The 13,189-nt window shown below is 37.2% G+C and overlaps 1 long non-coding RNA gene across 1 annotated transcript in view; it reads right to left on the bottom strand.

Annotated features, from left to right (window-relative positions):
• Window positions 1–13,189, bottom strand: part of LOC116667694 — a 75,093-nt gene that overhangs the window by 35,259 nt on the left and 26,645 nt on the right. Inside the window, exons 5-6 of the long non-coding RNA XR_004324682.1 lie at window positions 11,714–11,973; window positions 5,826–5,918 (exon numbers count right to left, since the gene is read on the bottom strand). This is a non-coding gene — a long non-coding RNA (uncharacterized LOC116667694). The remainder of the gene's footprint in view (window positions 1–5,825; window positions 5,919–11,713; window positions 11,974–13,189) is intronic.

Raw genomic sequence — 13,189 nt, 5'->3', positions numbered from 1 at the left:
CTGGGTCCTCCTCCCAGCTCTACACTCATTCACTATGTCACCCTAAGCAAGGATCTGGGACTTAGTTTCTCCATTTGTAAAAAGAGACAATATCCACCAAACCTAGCTGGGAGGGATAAGGATCAAATGAAAGACAGTTTGTGAAATCCCTTTGAAAATGGGAAACGTCTACACAGACGCAAATGATTCATGGCGGCTGGTGACAAGGCTTCATGTGTCTGATTCTAGAATCCCCAGCTGATGTGAAAGAAGAAACTTAGTAGAGGAATCTTTACTAACAACGTTTCTATATCCTAATCTCTGCCATCCTGACTCACCCATACACAGGCCCTCCTTCTTCCTTGGGTGTTTGCTGATTGTTTGAGGATCACAGACTTCATCTATCCATTGTATTTGTCTTTCTTTCAATCTTTTAAAAATCTTTTAGACCTACCCTAATCTGGGGGGACCCATGTATTCATAGTTGGGCTACTATCCAATAGTTTTTAAGTGGATATATTATGAAGGGATAGTTAGGATCAAGGAAAATCTTGCTTGAACTAACACTATCTTGAGTTAGGTTTTCTTGTCTGTCTATGAGTTTACACATAGTTATAAAAAAGAATGTACTCTTGTATTCCTTTATCTAAAAGCTATACAGTTTTATGGTTCTGATTAACTTTTAGATGCTTTTACCTTTGTTTGTAAAAAGGCTATCCCTCTTGCCATTACAGCTTGCTGTCCCAAATGGACATAAACAGGGCACTGTCATGTATACATGAAAAAAGATGACCTACATAGACGATGTTACAGTAGGGTATTAAAAGTACAATTTCAGCCATTTCTCCCAATTAAGGCTAACTCATCTGTGATTTCAGCCTCCCATTTGAAGTAAAAGTCTGACGGTAATTGGAGCACAGAGCTATTCACCACTGTACTTCAATCTGGAAATAATTGTCTTTGTTCAATTAGGAATCTGCATTTTCATGCCAGTCTTCACAGATTACTTTGAATGGAGAATGAACTCTGATTAAGAGCTATCCCTCTTGGAAGGAAAAAAAAAAAGCAGCCTGAAGTCCTTATCCTCTTGTTGGATTTAACATTTTGTTTTCCCCTACCAGACTGAGAAGGATGTCATATGAATGACTTTCTAGACTTATTTAATATGACAAAAATCTCCTAGGAGATTCATACATAGTTAAAAAAAAATTTCACACCTCTTTGAAATGATTCCCTAGAGCTGGACTTGGAAAGGTATCAATTTGTCTGAGGCCTTCAGTTGTCATGTTATAATGACCAGGTTTTCTATGGAGCAAAATCTGACCATTTATTTTTGCTGTTTATTGAACCACTTACTCTCTTAGGCGCTTTTAAATACAGAATCATATCTAACTCATAAAAATTTTGAGAATTAAGGATTGCCATCCCCATTTAGTAGATGAGGACAATAAAGGCCAGCATTTATGGGATTTTTTTCCCAAGGTCACTCAGTGATTTATTGGTAAAACCAAGCGTCAACTGCAGGTCTGGCTGACTCTAAAGCCCATGTTCTCCAATACCTCTAGCACTACTTCCTTACTAATTTAATACAGTCAGAGGAAAATAAGAAGCATTCGTGTAAAATTAGTAAGATTCTAATAGACAGAACTATTGAAAATGCCAACTCAGCATATGTCTGCTATAAACCATCCTGCTCCAATAATTCTGAAAGTGCCTATATCTACCAGTTTGGGCTGAAAATAAAAGGTCCACAATGATGAAAACGTATTAGCACAATGACAACTTTCTTAAACAACATGAGTTACTATCCATATCATTACATAATTTAATCCTTTCTCCAGGATGGACTCTCTTATAAACAAAACCACGTCCTCTCCATTTTTGTATCCCTTCAACCAAACATAGTTACTAACTGAGAAAATGAATGAATCACTCTCTTGATAACTCCAAGGGGCAGGCAGGATATATAGAATTCATACATTACAGATACATTGTGTGTGTTTTAACATACACATGTAAGTCAAAAAGCCCCATAAGTATAAGTAGAACTGACCAAACCTTTTATTATCCCCTTTAGAAACATTATACAGGTGTTGTAAATCTCTACCTTTGAAGCAAAGTAATTCCTTCTCTTTAATAATACTCTGGTAAATGTACACGAGTGTTTCTCATTCTTCTCTGTCTTTGACATGATGTTTCATAATGACAGGAAGAAAAGACGTATTACTTAAGCACCTGGAAGGAAAGTGATAGCTGACCCAATTTTTCTTTTCTAAAGTATAGAATTAGTATTTTAGAGAGTTTGGGTCCAATGGGATTTGTAAGCACAGGGGGCGATAACGTCTACATTTCATGCTGAATTTGGTTCTGGCTGTGGGGTGTTTGTTTGGGGCTGTGTGTTGATGGGAGGAATGTAGTATGTTCTGTTTTTATCAGTCTGGTCCATAGACCATGGCAGGTGTGGAGATTACTTTCCAATAATGCCTGGAATCTATATTCCCCCACCTTCACAGAAACTTGCCATCTGGCTCTGAGGGCCAGAGATAATTCAGTCTCTAAATGAGCTCAGCCTCAGGTCCTCCTGAGTGAAAACTGATAAATGAGTAAGATTACACTGTGTTATGGCAGTGTCAATAACATACCAGCACTTGGCCACTCTGAGCGACTGCTTCACATGCCTTTAGAAAAGAAGTAAAGCATTCATTGAATTAACCTATGTCAAACACAAGCACATTACTTGAGGGCTTGGTGGGGGTTGCCAAGCTTCATAAAGGCTATGTGGAAAAACTAAAAATGTATTTGCATAGTATGCAGATCTTTGCATGCAACCTTTGGTCTCAAACAATAAAATGCCATATTCAATTTTGGCTTTGTATACTTTAAAATGAACAATTTCTACCCATGAACATCCCAGGGAAAATGGTAGCTAAAGCTGAAAATTTACTAAGCTACCTAGATACTAAGCTCTGTGGCTCACGAAAACGTAGACAGGTCCGTCAAGCAAAGGGAAGGTATGAAGCTCTGACATGAATAATTGAGCACAAAAGACAAACCTTTGAGAAAAAAAGATCTTTTTCTCCCTGCACTAATTATCTGGGCCGGCTGTTGAAATTGATAAAATTGACCTGATAATACCTTAAATCTTCATCTGATTTTATCCATGTGGTCATAACCATCTTTGGTTGGTTATTTTGTATAAAGAGCATCAGAGTTATAATTTGATGAGAAGAGAAGGAGATGCTTGGAATGCAAAGCATTCAGCCTGGCCCGATTTCCCAGGGCCCCCTGATTATGTGTAGCAATGACAAGATGACATAATGAAATTAAGTGTTATGGCAGTAAGTAAGAAAGTAAGCCCACAGGCTCGGTCTCTTAGGAGAATGTCAAGCACAAACGGTTTTTAAAAGATATCTTATTCAAAAGAGGGTCAATAAACTGGTGTTATCTCAGCTTGGGTAAATTCTGTTTTCCTCTCGTGGGGAAACAATTTTCTTCTCTGGGAGAAGCATAAGGAGAAGAAAACCTCTCTGAGAGTAAAGAGTACTTATTCCCCTGAAATTAAAATACAAATTGCCAGTATTTGATAGGTGGAAAGTGAGGGAACAATGGTCAACATGTTTTGGGGGGCTTTTACATATATAAGTCTCTTTTCTATCTCCCTCTTCCTTGGCAGGCAAAACTAAGTGACCGTGCTTGTAGCATGTCATACAGTCCTGAATGGACCAGAATGGATACTTGCATTGGTGTCAGGAAGTCTATTGGATGGCCCACAACTAATCAAACTCTCATTCTTGAGAGAACTGAGGTCATGCCAAGCTGGAGCAGAGTCAGTTCTGACCAAAACTAGATGCAAACCAAATTAAATGAGGAACAGAAGTGATGAGTGAAGCAGATACCAGAGGAAGTGACTCCACCGAGAAATGAATGGGGCAGACACCACAGATGCAGAGTCCAGTCCCTAGTTCCTTGTAAGTAAGGCTCAGTTAAATCTCATTTCCCTTTTAAGGAAACACGTAAGAGTGCCTCTTATAACATTATAACACTCCTCATTTTCCTCGCTTTTCTTCTTAGTTGAGCGCATTTCAACAGGTTTTTATTAATTTGCAGCTAACGCATCCCCAAATAAGACAAAGAACAAGTATCTAAAGATAATATCCTTGGCATATGAAAACTATAGAAAACTGTGAATAAGGAAGGAAAGGATTTAATATTTACTTGAATATATTCCATGGACCAGATATTCTGCTGTGTGCAATATTTTAATCTTTTTAGCAACTACATATCTGAAGGGCATTTTAATTTTAATCATATCAATAAAGCAAATGAGTTTCAGAGAGCTTAATAAACTTTCAGAGAGCTTAAACTCAGCCCTGCCTGGCCCAAGTCTCTTCCCTCATGCTGACACCAGACTTTGGAATAATGCAAATATTGTTACCAGGTGACACCAAGACTCTTGAAAACAATGAAGATACAGGTGGCCATATGTGGTGGTTACTTTTATGTGTCAACTTGGGGGTGTTCTTGGATAAGATGAACACTTAAATTGGCGAACTTTAAGTAAGCAGACTGCCCTCCATTATGTGGGTGGACCTCATTCAATCAGTTGAAGTTTTGAATAGAACAAAAGGACCAGCTTTCTGGAACAAGAAGGAATTCTCCATCAGATGGCCTATGGATTTCATCTGTACTATCAGCTCTCCTGAGTCTTGAGGCTGCTGACTCACACTGAAGATTTGGACTTGCTATTCTCCGTAACCGTTTGAGTCAATTCCTTATAATAAATCTCTGTCTCTTACATATATATATATATAAGATACACACACACACACACACACACACACACACACACACACACACATATACATACATACATATACATATAGTATATTGGTTCTGCTTCTATGGATAAACCTAATACACCATAGAAAAGGTTAGATCAGGAAACCAAGGTTGTGGAGAGTGTTGAAAGCAGGATGACCTAATAAGATGTTCTTTCTTATATACCCTCTGAACAACAATAATTTGGCCTCCATCTATGGACAAAAGTGCCTTTGTGGGAGTTTTGTAATCCAAGTAGGAGACTATGAAGCCCAGGTAAAGTCTAAGACCAAGGAAAACCATTTTGAGGTCACAGACTAGCACGCAGGTGGCTAACTCACCAACCCTGGTCCTGGCTACAGACCTGGAAACAGCTCCATACCCCTGAGGACTCAACCACAGCCCATGTGACTGGGTCCTGGCATCAACACCATATACCAAGGGACTCAGGGGGAGTCCTGTGTATTGGGTAATAAGCATAGAGAACTTGGTCCCAGTTGTAGACTTGAAGTGGCTTATGAACTCACTCTAGCCCTTCTCAGCTATGATCCAGGAACCTCTGGGGGCAAACTCACTTTGTTCAGGCTGTACATTCTGAAAGGGCTTCCGATAATGAGGGTTCAGACTATTCTAGGCATAGTCCTCAAGCAGTTCTGCTGTTTTGGGGACCTGGTAAAAGATATTCCTGTCTGTGCCCCTGGAGATCCTGGGAGCCCTCAGAGGGACCTGGCAGAAGCCACACCTGTCTGCATATCTGGTAATAGGCCCACTGACTGAGGACCCAATTGTGGACCCTGAAGTGGACATTTATTCCTGTATTATCCTACTGAACAAGGAACTAGAAGCAGTCCCACCCACCCAGAGACCAGCAAGGATCCATGTCCCACCCTAGCCCTTGGTAACAAGCCTGCTCCAACCGTAGACCTCACTGTGGACCTAGTGGCAGCATGGAAACTAGCTCCAATCCAGCATGACTGCAATTCTAGAGGTTACCCCATCAGCCCAGGGAACTGACAGAAGGACTTTACCTGCCAAAACCAGTCTGTAAAGGCTGGAAGAGGTGTTTGCTCCTTCAAAGGCACAGATACTAACATACAAAAACCAGCTGCTCTTGTAGTAGCCTACAATAAAAAAGAATATGAAAATGAATATATATGTACACATATGGACTGAAACATTATGCTGTACACCAGAAATTGACACAACATTGTAAACTGACTACATTTCAAATTAAAAAATAAACATGTAAAAAAACAGCTGCATTTCAGTACACTAACAATAAACTACCTCAAAAAAGTAATAAAGAAAATAATCCAAATTATAATAGCATCAAAAATAATAAAATACTTAGGAATAAATTTAACCAAGAAGGTAAAAGATCTGTACTCTGAAAACTATAAGAAATTGATGAGAGAAACTATATAAGATACAAATAAATGGAAAGACACCCTGTGTTCATGGAATAGAATTAATATTATTAAAATATCCATACTACCCAAAGTCACAGACTCACTGCAACTGCTACCAAAATTCCAATGGCATCATTTACAGAAATAGAAAAAACAATCCTAAATTCATATGGAACCACTAAAGGCCCCCTCCTACATACACTATGGTAGTTATGTTACTAACACTATAATACAGAGAATATCTTACTAACGGCTTATTACAATGTTTAAAATTTGTAGTTACTCACATAAATTTTGTTTGTTTGTTTATTTAATGTTTTTTTCCCCTGGGGGGAAGGTAATTAGGCTTATTTATTTTTTAGAAGAGGTACTGGGGATTGAATCCAGGACCTCATGCATGCTAAGCATGCGCTTTACCATTTGAGCTATCCCTTTCCCAGCTCAGGTAAATTTTGAAAGAATGTAAAAGGAAGAATGTTTCATAGTTTTTCTCATATTTCTCATTTTCAGTTCTCTTCATTATTTCCCAAAAGTCAATGTTTCTATCTGACATCATTTTCCTTTAGCCTGAACAATTTTCTCTTGCATTTCTTGTAGCATATGTGTGTTACCAATAAATCCTCTTAAGTTTTCTTTTATCTGAATATGTCTTTATGTTGCTTTGATTTTTGAAACACATTTTTGGAGGATATAAAGTTCTGGATTGGCCTTTTTGCCAGTGCTATAAAGGTATTCTACTATCTTCTGGTCTCCATTATTTTTGATGAGATGTCAATGGTATTCCAATCATTGTTCCTCTGTATATATGTGTCATTTTCATCTGGCTTCCTTCAAGATATTCTCTTCATTTTAGGTTTTCATAAAATTGCCTATAATATCCTTAGATATGATTTTCTTTTTTATTTATCTTGCTAGGTATTGGCTGAGTTTCTTACATATATAAATTTGTGTCTTTCATCAAATTTGGAAAAATTTCAGTCATTATTTCTTCACAACATTTTATGTCTTATTCTAGCTCTCCTTTCCTTCTGAGACTTCAATTACATGTACATTAAACCTATTGATAGTGTCTTCCAACTCTCTGAGGCTTTGCTCATACTTTAAATCTTTATTATCATTGTTTTTCATGTTGAAATATTTCCATTGACTTATCTTCAAATTAACTGTTTTCATCTCCAATCTGATGTTAAACTTACCCAGTGACTTATATTGCATATATTACATTTTTCAGTTATAAAATTTCCATCTGAATTTTATGGCTTCTCTTTTTTGCTGATATTTTGTGTCCTTTAGATTATGAGGATGATAGCTGATTTAAAATTACTGTTCACTAATTCCAAAATCTGTGTTATCTTAGAATCAGTTTTCATTGGTTGTCTCTTCACTATGAGTCACATTTTCCTGTTTCTTAAAATGTCAAATAATTTTGAGTTGTATCCTGGAAATTGTGAATAATACATAGTCTAGACTCTTGATAGTATTATATTCCTCTGAGAAGTATTGTTCTTCATTTGTTTGTTTTATCAGTTAACTTGGCTGAACTTAGCTGCAAAATTTTATCTCCCTGCAGTGAGCACCAGCTGAAATTTTAGTTCAGTTCTTTTAGCTTTGGATGCACTATTAGGAGTTTTTACCTAAACTATGCATGTATAGTTTAGAGTTCAGCCAGAGACTTGATCAAAGTTTATACACAGAGTTTATGGCTCTGTCTTCCTGTTCTATTCATCCAGGGACTCTCCCTCTTTTTTATAATTGCTCTGAAATCTGTCCTCTAGTTCTTCAAGCCAGTAATACTGTGGCTTGCCATAAAGACAGAAAAACTCACCCAATGCCATTTCCTTTTTCCTAGTGTCAATCCCCCTACAGATTCTGCCCATTTTAGTAATGCCTTCAGGTAATTGTTTCTTATATTCTTTCCAGAGTTTATGCTGCTATTTCCAGGAAGGTTTGTCATACAGGAACTACCTAGCCATGACCAAAAGTGGTAGGCTCGCTAGAATGTTGAGACAAACATTTGCAAATAATCCTGCACACAGTCTGTTGGGAAGTATTCATTTAGCTTTTCAGGAACAAAAATTAAGAAGGTGTAGTGTTCAAGGACTTATTTCAAATGAAGCCAACCTCAGGCATTACATGTAAATGTCACACTTCAGCAAGTGGTCAAACAGGTAAGCAGATATAAGCTGTTTTAAACTAGCATTCCCCTGAGTCCCAAATATCAAATTTCTAGCTTAGTGAATAGCACATAATGAATAATTTTGTGGTATGTTAGAAGGTGATATGTGCTATAAAATCAAAATCAAAACAGGGGAATTGGGAAGGCAGGGTGGGGTAGAGGGCGTTGCAAATTAAATAGGATGGTTGGGGAAATGGGATATTCATTGAAAAGATGATATCCAAGCAGATTCTTGAAGGAGGTAAGAAAATTTACCTTGCAGCTATCTCGTGAACAGTGTTCCAGGAAGAGGGAACAGCATCATATACAACATGTACCAAGTGCTGCATAGTTAATTCTCCTAATAATCCAAGGAAGAAGTTGTATTACCTCTTTTTAGAGATGTGGAAACTGAGGCTCAAGGAGGTTAAACCATTTATTTGTCTGCGGTTATAAAGCTGGTAAGCAACAGAACCAAGTTCCTTCAACCAGCTATTGAAAGGCACAGTCCCAACCCTCAAGGTGCATACAGTGTAGTACAGATCATGTATATAGATAGTTTCAAAATAATGTAGTAGGGATTATAACAGAGGTCCATAGGGACACGGAAGTGAAGGCATCTTGCACAATTCACACTAAAAGTTGACTAAACAAAGGAAGATTAGAAAGCTGACCAACTGCTACTTCTACTTCTATTTCTTTGTGTCAGCCCTGAAGTGAGTCTCCCTGCTTTGGCCTTAATGCTCTCCCTGCACACTCCCCACCCTCACACCCCAGCTGGAATCTACCCTAAACACTGAAGCAAAGGCAATCCTGTTAGAAAGTAAGTCAGATCGTGTCACTCCTCTGCTCAAAACCTCCCTTGTATAGGTTTCCCTCCCAGTCACAGAAAAGCTGAGAATCTTCACAGTGGCCTCCAGGGCCCTATGCTAGTCCTCCCCTCTCTGCCCCAACCTGCACCACTGCCATCTCAGCTGCTTTTCCTCCCCTCTTGCTCATTTTTCTTGTTCTCCTTGCTGTGCCTATAACACACTGGGCGTGCTGCCACTTGGGGGCTGGGCACTTGCTTGTCCCTCTGACCGGGATGCTCTTCCTCCCATAGCCTCAGTTTCTCTTACCTCCTTCAAGTACTATGCAAAGTTCCCTTCACAGTTAAGCCTTTCCAGTAAGATTAGCTGCATAATCTGTGGGACTCAGAGCAAAACAAAAATGCAGAGGCCTCTTGTTCAGAAAATATTAATAAAGGCTCTGAGAAATCCAGCAGCAGGAACTTCATTTATCACAAAGCTATCCAAACTTATTTAAGCACAGAAGCCTTTTTCTCTTTAACTATTCACAATATTTCCATTTTGCAAAATGCCTGGCAGAAACTTGAAGATCTCTTTCAACTCCCAAAGTCCATAAATCTATGCTTGTATTAATGTTAATAATCTATAAAATGATATAATTAATCATATTGTATCACATATAATCTACATTATAAAATAATGTGGTATATGTAATATAACAAAATGTATAATACACATTCATAATATCTAATAATATATATTTGTACAATTTATAATATATATTTACATCATATCTTATAAAGGTATGGACTTTTAATAATTTTCCTTTAGCTTTATAGGAGGTTTGTCGGGCAAATATGAAAATGGGAATTTGCCCTTTGGGTGATTTCTCCACCCAAATGTCTGGGAAATGATATAACAAACTTTGACAGTATATCTTCTAAATTTTTCTTCTAGCATTCTTCTCTTTTTTTAAAAAAATGGAAGTATAGTTGATTCTTCAAGGTTTTTATAAGATATCTGTGCTTTAGCAGTAAATGTGACTTTCATTCTTTGGCTTTAAACCCTCAAGACTGAACGGTGACACCAACAGCTCCAGAGATGACAGCCTCTGTATATACAAAGGCGGGACAAGATTTCTTAGAGACAAACAGAAGAGGCAGGGTTTCAAAAGAACTTTCTTTTCTGACAGTAACTGAGGACAAGGGGAATCCACATGCATGCTCTTCCATAGGGTATTTCTCTAATCTTCCGCAGACAGGTTGCTTACATATATATATATACACACACACATATATATATGTGTGTGTGTATATATATATATGCACATGTCTGTATATACGTTTATGTGTGTGTGTGTGTATGCTCAGGGTGAAGGACCAGGCTTGTTTGTTTAAATTACCATTCATCTACTTATGTTATTCAAAAATATAATTTAAAAAAAAATTACTAGAAAAAGGAATTTAAAAAAAACAAAGCCACACAAAACACAAGGCCAAAGACATAATTATGAGATTCAATAAGCATAAAATCACTCCGTCAAATTTCTATAGAAGTTTCTAAATGCTTATCTTCAGTTTCTGAATTTATATCACCTCAGACCAGAACCAACATTTGGGGTATTGGTCCCAGCCTGTGTGCTACATGTTGAGCTGCCCTGCTCTTGACCTCTTGCCTTCACCGCTAATTTAGTATGTAGCAAATACTACCATGTATTATAATCTAGCTTTTCATTTCCTTGAGAGCAAGAAATACCTACTTGCGTCCTTGAAGTATGTGGGAGAAAACACTGAACATATTAGGTGCGCAGTGAATGTGTCCTGATGTGCATACACTCGACAGACCAGGGAGATGAGAGATAGGTAAGTAGGTAGAGAGAGCTTTTAAAAAACACTTGGCATTTTTTCTCCTTTTATAGCCCTTCTTGGTTCAAGGTAAACAAGGAAACAAAAAAGCCTCTTCAGAAAATTTCCAAAATAAATAAAAGCCATTGTAGGGCATAAAGTTTATGACATACACTAAGTCAAAAGATAATGGTTTTTAAAAGCTTTCAAATAAGGTTTTTCTTTTAAGGAAAAGTTGCACTTACACATTAACAAACTTGTATGTAGCTGTCTTGTTTTTAAAGATCTCTTGGGACAGACTTCAGAACTCCTCATAGCTGTCTCAGTAGTGGATAATGTTACTTTAAAGCAACCATATATGTGATTTTCACAATGAAGAAAATGAATTCCTGTTTCATCTGAGCTTCCCTGATAGAAACTTCAATTCTAAAACTCAAAAAAGGAGATGACAGATGCCTAATTAATCTACTTTTAAGTACTGGATGGTTTCCTTGATTAATCTCTAAAGCTCTAATGGCAAAAGGTTGTCATAAATCGAATACATTTTTCATGCATGTGGCTTGCTGTTATTGTAGGTATTAGAGAGCAGAAGGATCTTTAATCTGCAGTTCACTACCAGCAAGAAATAGCTCTTTAGTGCAATATGGTTAACTTCTTTCATACAAACTAAATTATGTTAGCAAAAAGATGGGCAGAGAAATGAGGCCTGGCCATCCTTACCTAGAAAGCAGGATTCCTTGAGAGTGTAAATCAGGCGGCCCTGTAATCAACCAATGGGCTGGTGACTACTGAGTTCTACAGGAGGACAAAGAAGGGCAGGTATGTCATAGGATCCAAGATACTGAGCTTGGAGATGTGCTCCGTTTAATTCTCTCCTCACGGCAGTCTCATGCCCTCTCTGCTTCTTCCACCTTTTGTTTCAGGATAAGTTGATCCACTGTCTTCCTTTGGACTGCAGCTCATTGTTTCATACGAAGTATCTGTTGGGATCACAAACCACAAAACGGGTTGGTTGGAAAATATAAAGAGTCGAAAGTACTTTTACAATAATAAAGAATGAAACTATAATAAAATAGCAACAGACTGGAACAATACATTTGCATCTGAAGTGCTCATGTTAAAATCTGCAAAGACTCATTCAAGTTTATAAAAGAAGTCCATCCCACTCAATAAATGAGCAAAGAACAGGTAGTTTATCCATGGGAAAATACGAATGGGAAATAAACAAATAAAATTTTTTGAAATCTTTGCTCGTGATCATATAAATGGAAATAAAAGAAATTGATAGCAAAAATATCTATTTAGAAATGTTGAATTATATTAAAAGTTAAGACTTTAGAAACTTGAACATTCATTAAAGATTAACATTCATACAAATTCTATGTTTGAGGCGAAACTGAAAAATTCACACACTTCCGATATCCTTCTAAAATGGTAATTCACAAAGGATAAATTACACAAAAAGCTATAAAGAAAAACACAGAAAAACATAAAAAAAATCCATTATCATTTGGGCCTGAAAAAATCACTGAGGGATTTATCCTAAGGACATAACTCAACAGATTCAAAAACCCACAAGCAGGGAAGATACTTACTGTAACTAAGAGAGAAAAACTTCTTATACAACAGAAGAAGATTAAGTAGCCAATAAAATTAATATTTTATAAAGCTATGTAGAAATTTAAAAGGAAATAGTGATTATAGAATGTCAAATGAACATCAAAAATGCAAAACAATTCCAACCATTTAAAAATTGCATGCCCATGTAAAAATTGCATGCATGTGGTGAACTACCCAATTAAAAATATACAAGTGGTTTTTGAGTGATAGGTTAAGGTTTTTCTCTCTTTTTTGCAAATTCCCTTACTTGGGTTTTTTGTTTTTGTTCTTGTTTTTGTTTTTTTTTTTCCTTATTCTATGCATTTTTTCCCTTAATTTTCTTTTTTTTCAAGAGAGAAAGGAAAGGATGAGTATCTGGAGAAGATACTTCTCCCCCTTCATCCTACAGTCAGGCTCTTGCCGACACTCAATTTTCTCCAGTGCTGTCAGCTCCTTTTCGGAGGAGTTGATGTGTAGCGCTAATCCTGTCTGCTGGCTGCCTCCCTATTCAGGAGGGTATGCAAATACTTCCAAACCAGAGCATTTTAGACCTATTCACGGCCCAAGACAACACACTTTTCATTAGCATTTGAAGTG

This window comes from Camelus ferus, chromosome 12, assembly GCF_009834535.1.
Source record: "Camelus ferus isolate YT-003-E chromosome 12, BCGSAC_Cfer_1.0, whole genome shotgun sequence".
NCBI lineage: Eukaryota > Metazoa > Chordata > Mammalia > Artiodactyla > Camelidae > Camelus > Camelus ferus.
This window is presented reverse-complemented; position numbering and strand designations above follow the sequence as displayed.